Source organism: Delphinus delphis, chromosome 6, assembly GCF_949987515.2.
Source record: "Delphinus delphis chromosome 6, mDelDel1.2, whole genome shotgun sequence".
NCBI lineage: Eukaryota > Metazoa > Chordata > Mammalia > Artiodactyla > Delphinidae > Delphinus > Delphinus delphis.
This window is the reverse complement of record NC_082688.1, coordinates 78,215,008-78,229,787: the sequence shown is the minus strand read 5'-3', so window position 1 is coordinate 78,229,787 and position 14,780 is coordinate 78,215,008.

The following is a 14,780-nucleotide window of genomic DNA, read 5'->3' as shown; positions in this document are numbered from 1 at the left end:
CCCAGTTTTGGATTGGGTTGTTTGTTTTTTTGATATGGAGCTGCATGAGCTGCTTGTAAATTTTGGAGATTAATCCTTTGTCAGTTGCTTCATTTGCAAATATTTTCTCCCATTCTGAGGGTTGTCTTCTCGTCTTGTTTATGGTTTCTTTGCTGTGCAGAAACTTTGCAGTTTCATTAGGTCCCATTTGTTTAGTTTTGTTTTTATTTCCATTTCTCTAGGAGGTGGGTCAAAAAGGTTCTTGCTGTGATTTATGTCATAGAGTGTTCTGCCTATGTTTTCCCCTAAGAGTTTGATAGTTTCTGGCCTTACATTTAGGTCTTTAATCCATTTTGAGCTTATTTTTGTCTATGGTGTTAGGGAGTGATGTAATCTCATGCTTTTACATGTACCTGTCGAGTTTTCCCAGCAGAGGAAAGAGGCTGTCCTTTCTCCACTGTACATTCCTGCCTTCTTTATCAAAGATAAGGTGACCATATGTGCGTGGGTTTATCTCAGGGCTTTCTATCCTGTTCCATTGATGTATATTTCTGTTTTTGTGCCAATACCATACTGTCTTGATTACTGTAGATTTGTAGTATAGTCTGAAGTCAGGGAACTTGATTCCTCCAGCTCTGTTTGTTGTTCTCAAGATTGCTTTGTCTATTTGGGGTCTTTAGTGTTTCCATACAAATTGTGAAATTTTTTGTCCTAGTTCTGTGAAAAATGCCAGCGATAGTTTGATAGGGATTGCATTGAATCTGTAGATTGTTTAGGGTAGTAGAGTCATTTTCACCATGTTGATTCTTCCAATCCAAGAACATGGTATATCTCTCCATCTATTTGTATCATTCTTAATTTCTTTCATCAGTGTCTTATAATTTTCTGCATACAGGTCTTTTTTCTCCTTAGGTAGGTTTATACCTAGATATTTTATTCTCTTTGTTGCAGTGGTAAATGGGAGTGTTTTCTTGATTTCACTTTCAGACTTTTCATCATTAGTGTATAGGAATGACAGAGATTTCTGTGCATTAATTTTTTTTTATCCTGCTACTTTACCAAATTCATTGATTAACTCTAGTAGTTTTCTGGTATCATCTTTAGGATTCTCTATGTATAGTATCATGTCATCTGCAAACAGTGACAGCTTTACTTCTTCTTTTCTCATTTGGATTCCTTTTATATCCTTTTCTTCTCTGATTGCAGTGGCTAAAACTTCCAAAACTATGTTGAATAACAGTGGTGAGAGTGGGCAACCTTGTCTTGTTTCTTCCAGGTTGTTTCTTCCAGGTTGTCCATTTTATTGGCATAGAGTTGCTTGTAGTAATCTCTCATGATCTTTTGTATTTCTGCAGTGTCAGTTGTTACTTCTCCTTTTTCATTTCTAATTCTATTGATTTGAGTCTTCTCCCTTTTTTTCTTGATGAGTCTGGCTAATGGTTTATCAATTCTGTTTATCTTCTCAAAGAACCAACTTTTAGTTTTATTGATCTTTGCTATTGTTTCCTTCATTTCTTTTTCATTTATTTCTGATATGATCTTTATGACTTCTTTCCTTCTGCTAACTTTGGGGTTTTTTTTTTGTTATTTTTCCTGTAATTGCTTTAGGTGCAAGGTTAGGTTGTTTATTCGAGATGTTTCCTGTTTCTTAAGGTAGGATTGTATTGCTATAAACTTCCCTCTTAGAACTGCTTTTGCTGCATCCCATAGATTTTGGGTCATCATGTCTCCATTGTCATTTGTTTCTAGGTATTTTTTGATTTCCTCTTTGATTTCTTCAGTGATTAACAGAGAATAACTTTGTTATTAAGTAGTGTATTGTTTAGCCTCCGTGTGTTTGTATTTTTTACAGAGCTTTTCCTGTAATTGATATCTAGTCTCATAGCGTTGTGGTCGGAAAAGATACTTGATACAATTTCAATCTTCTTAAATTTCCCAAGGCTTGATTTGTGACCCAAGATATGATCTATCCTGGAGAATGTTCCATGAGCACTTGAGAAAAATGTGTATTCTGTTGTTTTTGGATAGAATGTCCTATAAATATCAATTAAGTCCATCTTGTTTAACGTATCATTTAAAGCTTGTGTTTCCTTATTTATTTTCATTTTGGATGATCTGACCATTGGTGGAAGTGGAATCTTTAAGTCCCCTACTATGAATGTGTTACTGTTGATTTCCACTTTTATGGCTGTTAATATTTGCCTTATGTATTGAGGTGATCCTATGTTAGGTGCATGAATATGTACAATTGTTATATCTTCTTCTTGGATCGATCCCTTGATCATTATGTAGTGTCCTTTTCTGTCTCTTCTAATAGTCTTTATTTTAAAGTATATTTTGTCTATATGAGAATTGCTACTCCAGCTTTCTTTTGATTTCCTTTTGCATGGAGTATCTATTTCCATCCCCTCACTTTCATTCTATATGTGTCTCTAGGTCTGAAGTGGGTCTCTTGTAGACAGCATATATATGGGTCTTGTTTTTGTATCCATTCAGCCAGTCTGTGTCTTTTGTTGGGAGCATTTAATCCCTGTACATTAATCCACATAGATTTGAATTAAAACTTATTGAACTTCTAATAGTCTCAGTACATATGTTCTTACTTAAAGTGGAATACCAGGGGAAGTAAAAATATATCTCAGTTATAAATCCTGCCTGTGGAAGAAGTAATTCAAAAATGGAATATAATAAGAGAAAGTAATATCTAATTTGACTGATGTCAAAGGATCTGAAAAGAGTTTTGCTCTCAAGATGCATGGACTGTTCTCTCAGAATCCTGATTTTAAAAAATAATCTCTAAAAGAGGCAAAAACCTCACATTCCCTGATGTGACATACATCCATACATAAGTACATGCATTCATACACATGTATATATAAAATATTAGAGATATGAGAAAATATAAGAAGTGAGAAAAATACAAAAAAATATGTAGTATACACACACACACACAACCTTGGATTCCAAATGTATACTGGTAGAATGAATAAAATTAGACAATGAAATCAGACACTTTCTGGATTGGACCAACTATGACTTGGCAATTTACTTGATGTGCAAGGACCAATTCTTGAAAATACTTTCCCATTCTTGATGAATTGCTTTGTTTGTCAAAAATTATTTGATCATATATTAATTGATTAATAAATAATAATAAAATAAATAGTAAAATAATATAATTAATAATTAATCATAATTAAATAATTGATCATATATATACATGATCATATATATATATGTTGAATTCTGGAGTCCATGATGTCCTAGCAATATATTTATTTATTCTAACATGAATACCACACTCTCTTGACCTCTGCAGCTCTTTTACAGCCTTGAAATCAGGTAGTGTGCATCTCCAATCTTATTTTTTTTCTGAGTAATATATTTTCTACCTGTTTTCTTTTTGATTTCTTCTGTTCATTCTTGTTAGGGATTAATTTTGTTAATATTTAACAATCAATTTTGAATTTGTTAGTTTTATTATTTTTTTGCTTTTTCTTTCATTGATTTCTCTCCTTTTTTTTCCCACTTAATATGTCCTTTCTCCTGCTTATTTTGGGTTTAATTTCTGTTTCATTTTCCAGTATCTTAAGATCAAAACTTAGATTTAACTTAGGTTAGAATTATATTACATCTGGAGTGGAAAAACTCTATGCTTACTTCCAGTAGCACCTGGATATCTGTCTTTGGCTTGGTCAAGAAAAGTTCTGTGGATTAACTAACCAACTAATAAATTATAATGTGCTGAGTAAAGTCCACAACTTTTCTGTTGACATCCCTGGTCAGTTTGTTTGATGAGGACTTTCCCTCTGTCTAACTGGTTTGTCAACCTGGCTTGACTACATGACCAGAGAGACATTAAAAAAACATACATTTCTCATCTTCTCTCTGAGAAAGTCTACATTGAGCTCTTCCCAAATCAATATTCATCAGAACAAATTTTGGCAGTTTCATCTTGAGATAAAATGCGCTTAACATATGATAATGAATAATAAGATTTTAAGGGCACAGCATGTTGCTGTATCTCACATGATCAGTAGAGATACAGATCCTCCCCCTCCTTGTAATTTTTATTTTGTAAATTTTGGTTCTCTTCACTTTTATTGAGAAGAGATCTTTATAATGTCTTGCATACACCCCATGCTTTAAAGAAATCTGGGTTTGACCATCCTAGCAGTATTTTTGAAATTTGTATTTACCAATAGATTTCTTATCTCAAGATAATCTACAGGATTTAAATATGCTAAGATCTGATTCTAAACATTTTTTCAAGAGTAAGAAATTCTATGAATAAATTTAATTATTGTCTCTTAAATTTTATTATAAACTAACCTCCTGTCTTGTAAAGTATATCAATTCCAAAACTGGTCTGGGGTACTTTTATATCAGAAAACTATTATATGAACAGTAAAATGTGTGTGAATTAATTAGGTTACAAAAATTGTACAAATTAAAAATATTTTAAATATTCTTATCACAGTGATGAAGGTACTCTAAGCTTTCAATAAAGTATACTTTTATTCTGTTTTTTTGATAGATCTGTGGGCTAAAAGAAGTTGATGAAGACAGGCTTCCACTATATTTCAGCTTTAAACCTTTGAGATTTGCTCTTCCCTCTGAGTCTCAAGACCAGGTAAGACAATGAGCAACGCTTCATTCTAATCTCAAAGGAGAAATAGTTGCTATTTCTAGTGTTGACTTCATGTACAGTCCTTTGAAGTCTTTACAGGCACCCTTCCAAGGACCTGGCCTTCAGACCAAAAGATTAAAGGGAAAAAATTTAAAAACAAAGAAGCCCCCTTTCCCCCTAGATTTTGTGGAAATGGTATTTCCTGTTTGAGGCCAAAATGCATCTTCTTTTTTTCGATCTTTTTTGTTGTTATTATGTTTGTACAAACTGATTTAAGAACTGTTTATGTATGGCTTTCGTTTTGCCAGAGACATGCTTTACACTAGGGATACAATAGTACATAAGCATGATTGTTAATTTTACTCTTCAAGGGTATGGGGATTACTGTTTGAGAAATTATATGTAGTCATGTTTAAACACATAGTCTTGTGATAAAACAGAAGCAGATTTGAGTCTCAAGTTTATCTTGGATTTATTAACTTATTACCTATCTAATGCTTAAAGTGTTAAGCACTTACGTATTGGAGCATCAGTTTTTTCTATTTTAAAAGGAGGTAATAATACTTCTATTAAAGATTACATTGGCAGTTTGATAATGTAATGTAGAAAAGTTCAAGAAAGTGTAGAATGCTTGGCATATAAGTGATCAGTAAGAGCACGAACTTTAAATACATTTTTCTTCTTCATTACCACTGTCATCATCACCATGACCATTAGTGTCTCAATTTTGTAGTATATGTAATTCATCTGTAATAGTTATTTTGGAATTGGGGCTTAGTATTAGATGTGAGATATATGTTACTAGTATTGTAACAGTTTGGTTACCTTAGCAGAAAATAATACATTGAAATATTGATTGTTCACCTTTCAGTGTTATAGCAAGATGTATATCTGATGAGATCAACTGAATATTTTCTACAGAAAAATATAAAAGATGTAGTCAAATAATACAAAAGTGATTATGATTACTTTTGTTTTTTGTCTTTACATTTGGTCTGTGGTAACTTTTAAGACTTTCATCTCTCTTCTTTTTTTGTGGCTCACCTTAGGTTATTTTCCTACTTGTTAATAGGTTAAAGCTGAGGGATACTGAGAGAATAAACTAAATGAATATCAAGATCTCTGATCTGAAAAGTCCTAAGTCAGAAGGTCACATATGTCTTATTAGCACATATTAACACATGCTTTTATCTTCAGCACTTAAATAGCATTGTACTCAGGTAAATTACAATTTATTTATAGGAAACACAGCAGAATGAATTGTACAAGTTGTTAGCTGTTGAAGGAAGTGACTTTGTCTTTCTTTTCCACTGTTGTATATTTAAACTTCACATTCTTGATCACACTTGTTAGCACTATTTGGACCTTATATGTAAAGTCAGGCTTCCATCATTCCTGCCTGCTTTCCTTAAACCATTTTAATTAATATTTTTTAAAAGTAATACATTGCACATATATTTCAGAACTATTATGTTTTTTATTGTGGCATACTTTATATACTGTGAAATGCTCAAGTATTAAGAATATCATTTAATTAAATTTGATGACTAAATATCAAGACACAGAACACTTTCCCAACCCTACAAAGTTCCCATGTGTCCCTTTCCAGTCAAACCAGACAAGAGCACTACCAGGAAGAAATCCTTGAATTAATTCCTATCACCATAGTTTAGCTTTGTCTCTTCCATAATTCCATGTAAATGGAATCATACAGTGTGTATTCTCTTTTACTCCCAGCCTCATTTGCTTTCAATAATATTTGTGAGATTACTGATATTGTTATAGTATCAGTAGCTCAGTCTTTCTAGTTCTGAGTAGCATTCTCCTGTATTAATATAGCATAATCTGTATACCCATTTTCCTTATGGTAGAAACCTAGATTGTTTCCAGTCTTCTGGCTTTTATGAATAAACCTATAATGAACATTCTTTAAAAAGCTTTTGTATGCATAGGTTTCATTCTCTTGGATAAACATCTAAGAGTAGAATTGTTTAGCTTTTTAAGAAACTAGAGAATAGTTCCAGTATATAGGTAGCATTTTGTGTTCCCACCACCATTATGGGAGAGTTCTTGATGCTCCACATCTGTTATATATGGTGTTGTCAATTGTTCTAATTTATCTATTTTGGTGTGTATCTAGCGGATCTCATCCTGAATTAATTTGCCTTTTTATGATGACCATGAGGTTGATTTTGGACTACTGAGGTTGAGTTTAAATCTTACACATCCTTATGGATTTTTTCTACTGTTTTATTTATTATTGAAAAGTGTCTGCTAATGTCTTCAATTATGATTGGGAGATTTGTGTCTAGTTCCCTTTAGTTTTAGCAAGTTTTCTCCTGTATTTGAGAACTTGGTTCATACACATTTTGAATTACGTTTTCTTGATTAACTCACCATTTCTTTATTGGAAAATGACCTTTTTTTAAAATCTCTGGTAACACACTTTATCTTGGTCTTTATTTTGTGTATTAGTGAGTCATATTAGCTTTATGTTGCTTAGAGTTTGTATGGCAATTTTTTTCCCATCCTTTACTTTCAGCTTATTTATGTCTTTATGTTTAGATTTCCATCTGTTAAACATATAGTTCATCTTGATTTTTATGTATTGTGAACTCTTTATCTTTTAATTTGGTTCTTTGATTCATTTAACTGTTGATATGTTTGGATTTTAAGTCTTGGTATTTGATTTCTATACTTTCCATATTCTCTTGTTTCTTCTGTTTCTAATTTCCTGTCTTATTTGTTGGTAAATCACTTACGTTATAGCATTCCTTTTCATCTTCTCTACTAAATTTTAAACTACGCTTTCTTGTCTTATCTTTTATTGGTTTCTTTGGGTAGTACAAAATGAAGTCTTAAGTTATCACAGTCTATATCCAAACCTACTCTCTTAATTCACAAAATATTTAAGAACTTCATGATAATGTACTTCCAATTTATAGACTTCATGACAGTGTATGTACCACCCTCCTGCCCTTTATGTTTTTATTTTTATGTATTTTTGTTTTAGAAAAGCTATACAAATGGTATATTATTATTTGTACTTTAAACAGTGTATAGTCTCTCAGGAGACTAATGTCATCCTTTAGATTTCAGCACTCTGATGGATTCAAATATACCATTTTGTACATTATCTACTTTGCTCTTACCAGTAGGTTAGAAGCAACAATGTCTTGTAACTTTCTACAAGTGGAATTTCTTAAAGATAATATTTAATGACTGGCCTTTATTTTAAGGATATATTTGTGTATATATATATATATATATGTGTGTGTGTGTGTGTGTATATATATATATATATGTGTGTGTGTATATATGTGTGTGTGTATATATGTATATATATGTGTATATATATGTATATATATATGTGTGTGTATATATATGTATATATATGTATATATATATGTATATATATATTGCACCCATACACTGGATGAGGCACTGTGCTAAGGATAAAGATACAAAAGTAAGATACTACCCAAAGCAATCTACAGATTCAATGCAATCCCTATTAAGCTACCAATGGCATTTTTCACAGAACAAAATATTTCACAATTTGTATGGAAACACAAAAGACACTGAATAGCCAAAGCAATCTTGAGAAAGAAAAACGGAGCCGGAGGAATCAGGCTCCCAGACTTCAGACTATACTACAAAGCTGCAGTAGTCAAGATAATATGGTACTGGCACAAAAACAGAAACATAGGTCAATGGAACAGGATAGAAAGCCCAGAGATAAACCCATGCAAATATGGTCACCTTATATTTGATAAAGAAGTCAAGAATAAACAATGGAGAAGAGAGCCTCCTCAATAAGTAGTGCTGGGAAAACTGGACAGCTACATGTAAAAGAATGAAATTAGAACACTCCCTAACACCATAAACAAAAATAAACTCAAAATGGATTAAAGACCTAAATGTAAGGCCAGACACTATAAAACTCTTAGAGGAAAACATAGGCAGAACACTCTATGACATAAATCACAGCAAGATCCTTTTTGACCCACCTCCTAGAGAAATGGAAATAAAAACAAAAATAAAGAAATGGGACCTAATGAAACGTAAAAGCTTTTGCACAGCAAAGGAAACCATAAACAAGACAAAAAGACAACCCTCAGAATGGGAGGAACTATTTGCCAGTGAAGCAACTGACAAAGGATTAATCTCCAAAATTTACAAGCCACTCATACAGCTCAATATCAAAAAAATAAACAACCTAATCCAAAAATGGGCAGAAGACCTAAATAGACATTTCTCCAAAGAAGATATACAGATTGCCAACAAACACAGCCATTGATGTCACTAGGGCACTTTTCTGCCCAATTTCTGTTTTTTTTTTTTAATTTTTATATAAATGGACATTTCCCTAACATCTCTGATTATGGCAAAGATGATTTGTTGTATTGAGTTAAAAAAAATTCTTTAGGTCTCTTTAACTTCTTACTTCACATATTGGCCTGCAATGCTTTACACTTAAAAAAAAAATCCTGAATATAATTGTTCTCAGATATAGTCCTCATGATTTAGAAATAACAGTTGTTCCATCTCCATCACACGTCATTCATTAATTAACTGCAGAGCCACCATTATCAGTCTGCTTGCTGAATATTCTCTCCTACACCCCACCCCCCGAATTTCCCTGTGACTGAATAAGGCTTTTAGTGCATAGTGAGGACCTTTATTATAATAAAACCATAAAAATTAAATGAACATAGATAGTTACCAACAGAAAAATCGCATACCAAATGGGGCTAAATAATGTTTTTCTTTAGGTAAATATTTACTTTTTCTCTGAATTTAATTTATTACTATTTTACCTGAAAATTTTGGTATAATTTATAGTTGAAAATAATACATTCTCTCCTAATACTAGGAAGATCACATCTTTAATAATATCTTCAATATTATTTTTCAAGGAAGGCCCTGAGACACTCCTAAAGTTTTTGTTCATTTACCATCATTTAGAATATCTAAATTCTATTTTCATAAAGGTCATGCATTTTAACATTCAAATTCATATATTTAAACATTCAAATTACAATTGTTTATTCAACAATGTGGAATGAGATTTGGTTAACAAACATTTTGTCGTATCCATCATGGTACAGGCCTGTTCAAAACTACTGAGACATATACAGCAGTACTTTGTACTCTACAGTAAGGGAGTTTACAAACTCTACACATTTGAGAGAGATTTTAGGAAAGATTCCTGGGAGCACGTGACATCTGTGTCTACAGATAAGTTAAATAAATAGCTGTTTTACCCCCAAATTGTCTCATCTGAAGCTTCCAAAATATTCTGCATGTCTGAAATACCCATGAGATTTAGAGCCAACAGTTAACACATAAAGGGAACTTTAAAATATAATTCATGTGTCAAGGCAAGATACCTGAATATTAAAATCTAGATCATCTTTCTATCTTCTCCTAACATAGTAGAGAATTCTGATTGAGTTCTACCCCTTCAGCTCTAACCAAGTGCATATATAAGAAACAGTTCTCTAAGGAGCATGTCTCTAAGTGTTATCCAAGAGTTTATTAGGATAGCTTTCATTATTTTGCTCAGCGATTTTTACAGAGAGAGTAGAGAGACTGGATATAAATTTTTCTGCAAGATAAGTGTCAGGAAAAAAAAGAAGCTAATATCTTCTGGTGAACAAAGTTTTTTTTTCTTTCCACTGAAAATTGAGAGTTATATAATTCATTACATTTCTCTCAGTGTATGATACTCGAAAATGTCAGCCTGTGATCAAAAAATAAAGTTTTTTCCTCTCCCTTTACTACATTACTTTTGTCCTTACTTTGTTCTCAAAAAATTATTTTTTGGTCTTCTCTTATCATGGTTTTATTAGAATCTTCCAGAAATTCATATTTTAGTAAGGATCATAGAAATAAATATAAATAATAACATGCATTTATAGATGTAAATGTACATATGTATATAATTGCTTATATTTAGTTAAAAATATATGATCCATTTCCTACTTTTACAAAGCAATTTATATGTTTTCTCCTTACTTTATACATTTTTAAATAAACCTACATCTTTGGTTCAAAGCCTTAACAGTTACTAAAGAAAATTCAGATGAAGAATAGTGAGACTAAAGTCTGAATGCAGGAAAAAAAAAAAAAAGAATAGAAAAGAGCTTCTAAAAATTTGATTCATCCCTATCCCCACCTAATCCCTAGAAGAAAGGAAGCACATCATAGTAGTATTTGAGAATAGCACTGCTCTCTCTTAGTTCTGTGACATTAGAAACTTTGCAGCTACACTGTGAGAAGATGCAAACTGCTCAGACTTTTGCCATCTTCCATAAAAGGTTAACTCTATCATTTTGAGAAATGTTAACAAAATAACATCCATTTTGCTTACTTTCTGCTTTTGGGAAAAGGTCAGCTTTCCTAGAAATACTATTTCTTATTTAGCACTCAATTTCTTTCTATTTAATGATCCTATTAAAAACATTTCAATTTAATTAGAGAAAAGGATGATTAGAAATATAATAGAAGCCTAAAATGAAGCAAACACCATCTCTCTCTCTCTCTCTCTGTCTCTATCTCACACACACACAGATACAAACAAATTACTTTGGACATAATATGTTACTTTTCAAATGTGAGGACATTACAAAAATTTGCATTGATGTGGGAGTTGGGCAGTAAAACATATCATACTGTCAATTCATAATTAATAAGAGGTAGTAAGAATTTTTACATCCCTTTCACGGAAAGATGAGCTACCAAGGCAAAATTTAGAATGTTTGGACTAATATAGGTAATTCAGACTCTGGCTATTTCCATGCTTTACCACGTTGTAGCTAAATGTACCTAAGAAACATTTCCAAAGGTCAGAAGATGAAGAGTAAAATAAGATTATCTATTCTTATTTATATAATTTATGATACATAGTTATGTGTGCTTGTAAGATTATTTATGTTTAATGGTTATATGGATCCTGGAATTCTCTAAGTCGTGTGCTTCTAAGGTCTTTTAGAAAGGAATTTTATCCACTTTAGAGGCTAATTTTGTGTTTCAATATTTTTGCAGAAAATTATTGATAAGAGGAATTCTGTTGACAAATATTTAAAGGTATAGCTAATGCTTTTGAAAGTAAGTTTTGTTTTGTTTTCTTATATTCAGAAATTTTTGCTGGAATTAGGAGAGAGCTTTATGTGTTTTCCTTCATTTTTTAAATGTGGGCCAGACAGAGCTGAACCCCTTAGAGATTTATGAGGATGTCAAAATAGCCCCCTCAGAGTGAAATTCTACTGCTGCTCCTACATTTTACAGAGCATGCTAGCACTGATCCTCTAAACACTGTACATTTAACTCAGAGGTCCTCAGCTGATATGGTGGAGAGGGACAGAGAAAAGAAATACCAGAATCAATTTGTGCTCTTTAAAATCTTTTTCCAGAGCCCCACGCATGCTAATTCTGAATTTCCGGGTACATGGATCTATAATGAGGATGAATTAAGGTGTGAGAGCTTATTGTCATGGTCTACAGTAAGGACTGACAAATTTTCTATCAAGGGTCACATAGTAAATATTCTAATCTGCGAGGGACCTATGATCTCTGTTGCAAATCCTCATCCCTGCTAATATTATAACACAAACACATTAGTAAGCAGCCCTTAAATGAATGAGCAGTGTGACCATGGTTGTTGGAATGATGTCCTATTTATCTTTCCTATCTCCAGCTGGCAGTATCTGATAACTGGTATGGGTTTAATCGAAATGGTGTAGATTGACAAAACCACAATGAGATATTACCTCACACCTGTCAGAATGGCTATTATCAAAAAGTCTACAAATAACAAATGTTGTCAGGGATGTGGAGAAAAGGGAACCCTTGCACATTCTTGGTGGGAATGTAAATTGGTGCAGCCATTATTTAAAGTAGTATGGAGATTCCTCAAAAAACTAAAAATAGAACTACCATATGATCCAGTAGTTCCACTCCTGGGTATATATATAAAGAAAACAAAAACAGTAATTCAAAAAGGTTCATGAACCCCATGTGTATAGCAGCATTATTTACAATAGCCAAGATATTAGGCAACCTAAGTGTCCTCCAACCTATAAATTATGCACTCATCTACTTATCATTAATGTTATTTTAAATTTGGCAATGTTCATGTCTGTTCTGTAATGTACTCATTCTGCATTTGAGTCTTCTTCAATACTTAGCAATCTATTTCCAGCTTTTAAAAAATTCAGTGATAACTTTTACAGTTAATGCATTTAAAATGTGCATTATATAATACTGTACATATTAAATAAATATCCATTTAATCAGTTACTAATTTTATACCTATACCAAAAACTATGGCTTTATGGAATTGACTTCAGCGAAACATAGAAAATAAACGTGCCCCATTAACAGCCCCATAGTCTTACAACAATACATGGATTAACCACAGTGGAAGAGTTACAGTGAAGTATTTTTTGGCAGCTCTATAGTAACCAGCTCAGTGATGTGTACCTATTTATTATCTTTAGGACTTCTGCTTCATGGTTGCCATACAGAGGATGGTATCGACCCCATCCTTTACCCAAAATTAACTTGGAGGTTGAGATGAATGTTGTAGCACATGTACCAAGAGCTTATGAAGAGATTTTTTTTTTGATTTACAGTGTTTCAAGTGTACAGAAAAATGATTTAGTTATCCATATTATATATATTTTTTTTTTCTAGATACTTTTCCATTATAGTTATCACATGATATTGGATATAGTTCCCTGAGATATGCAGTAGCTTCTTGTTGGGTATCTATTTTATATATAGTAATATGTATCTGTTCATCCCAAACTCCTAATTTATTCCTCCCCCCTACCTTTCAGTTTTGGTAAGCATAAATTTATTTTCTATGTCTGTGAGTCTGTTTATTTTGTAAATAAGTTCATTTGTATCATTTTTTTTTCTTTCGATTCCACATCTAAGTGATATCATGATTTCTTATGCATATATTGAGGTTTTCTGATAGAATAGGGAAGGCATCCAAGCTAGTGCAAAAAGGAGCAAGTGGCATGTGTGTGCCTGTGTTTGTATGTGTGTGTGAGTGTGAGATAGAGGGTGGGGCCAAGGTCAGGTTTGCCTGGTGCACTGGTCAGGTTTGCCTGGTCTGACCTTCCCTGTTGGTGTCAAGGGAGTGCACATCTGGAATTTCTTTTCAGCTTGCCCAGATATGTGGCAAAGGAGGATTGTGGGACTTGAAAGTTGTCAATAGTTAAATATCAAAAATTAAGTGAGACTCTCTTTCAAACTTGATGGTTAAATTTGACCTTGTTTGAGTACAGGAGACTTGCAGCTGAGACTAGTAAGGGAGGTTAAAGTTCTATTGCATGCCTTGTGCAAGTGTTGAGTATTCTATACTTTGTGATGTGAAATATGTGCCTTGGTCACTATCATTGATGACTTGAACAATGAAGAGGATATAGAGCGTCTTGTTGATGCCTTGTATTATTATTGCTTTAGAATGTGCAGAGTTGGGTTTGACCTTGATATATATGTCTGTGTGTGTGTGTGTGTGTGTGTGTGTGTTTGTGTGTATGTGTGTTTGTGTTTTGTGGTACGCGGGCCTCTCACTGTTGTGGCCTCTCCCGTTGCGGAGCACAGGCTCCGGACGCGCAGGCTCAGTGGTCATGGCTCACGGGCCCAGCTGCTCCGCGGCATGTGGGATCTTCCCGGACCGGGGCACAGTCCCGCGTCCCCTGCATCGGCAGGCAGACTCTCAACCACTGCACCACCAGGGAAGCCCTGTGTGTATGTATTTAGGGCAGATACAGTTAGCCCTAAATTAAGGCTAACTTGTTAACAAGAAATTAACAGAGTTCTTTACCTCAAAGGAGCAACTTAAAGACGTTTTATAGGTGGACCAGATTGTACACCATTGTCAATGGCCCAAGAGTCTGCAAAAATATGCTGATGGGGTCCATTGATGCTCAGTGAATCCTCTAGTGCTAAGGTGACTGCCTGATATCCAGCCAATTTTGCTGACTCTTGGGTCATTGGATTAAATCTATAAAAGTAGGTTGGTAGGGTGAGCAAATAGGGCACAAAGCAGCACAACTCCAAGTACATGCTTGCAAACAGGCAGCAACAGAGCAAAAACACAAGATAGTCAATAGGCAGCAGCTCAAAGTACAAGCATGCCAACCAACAGGAG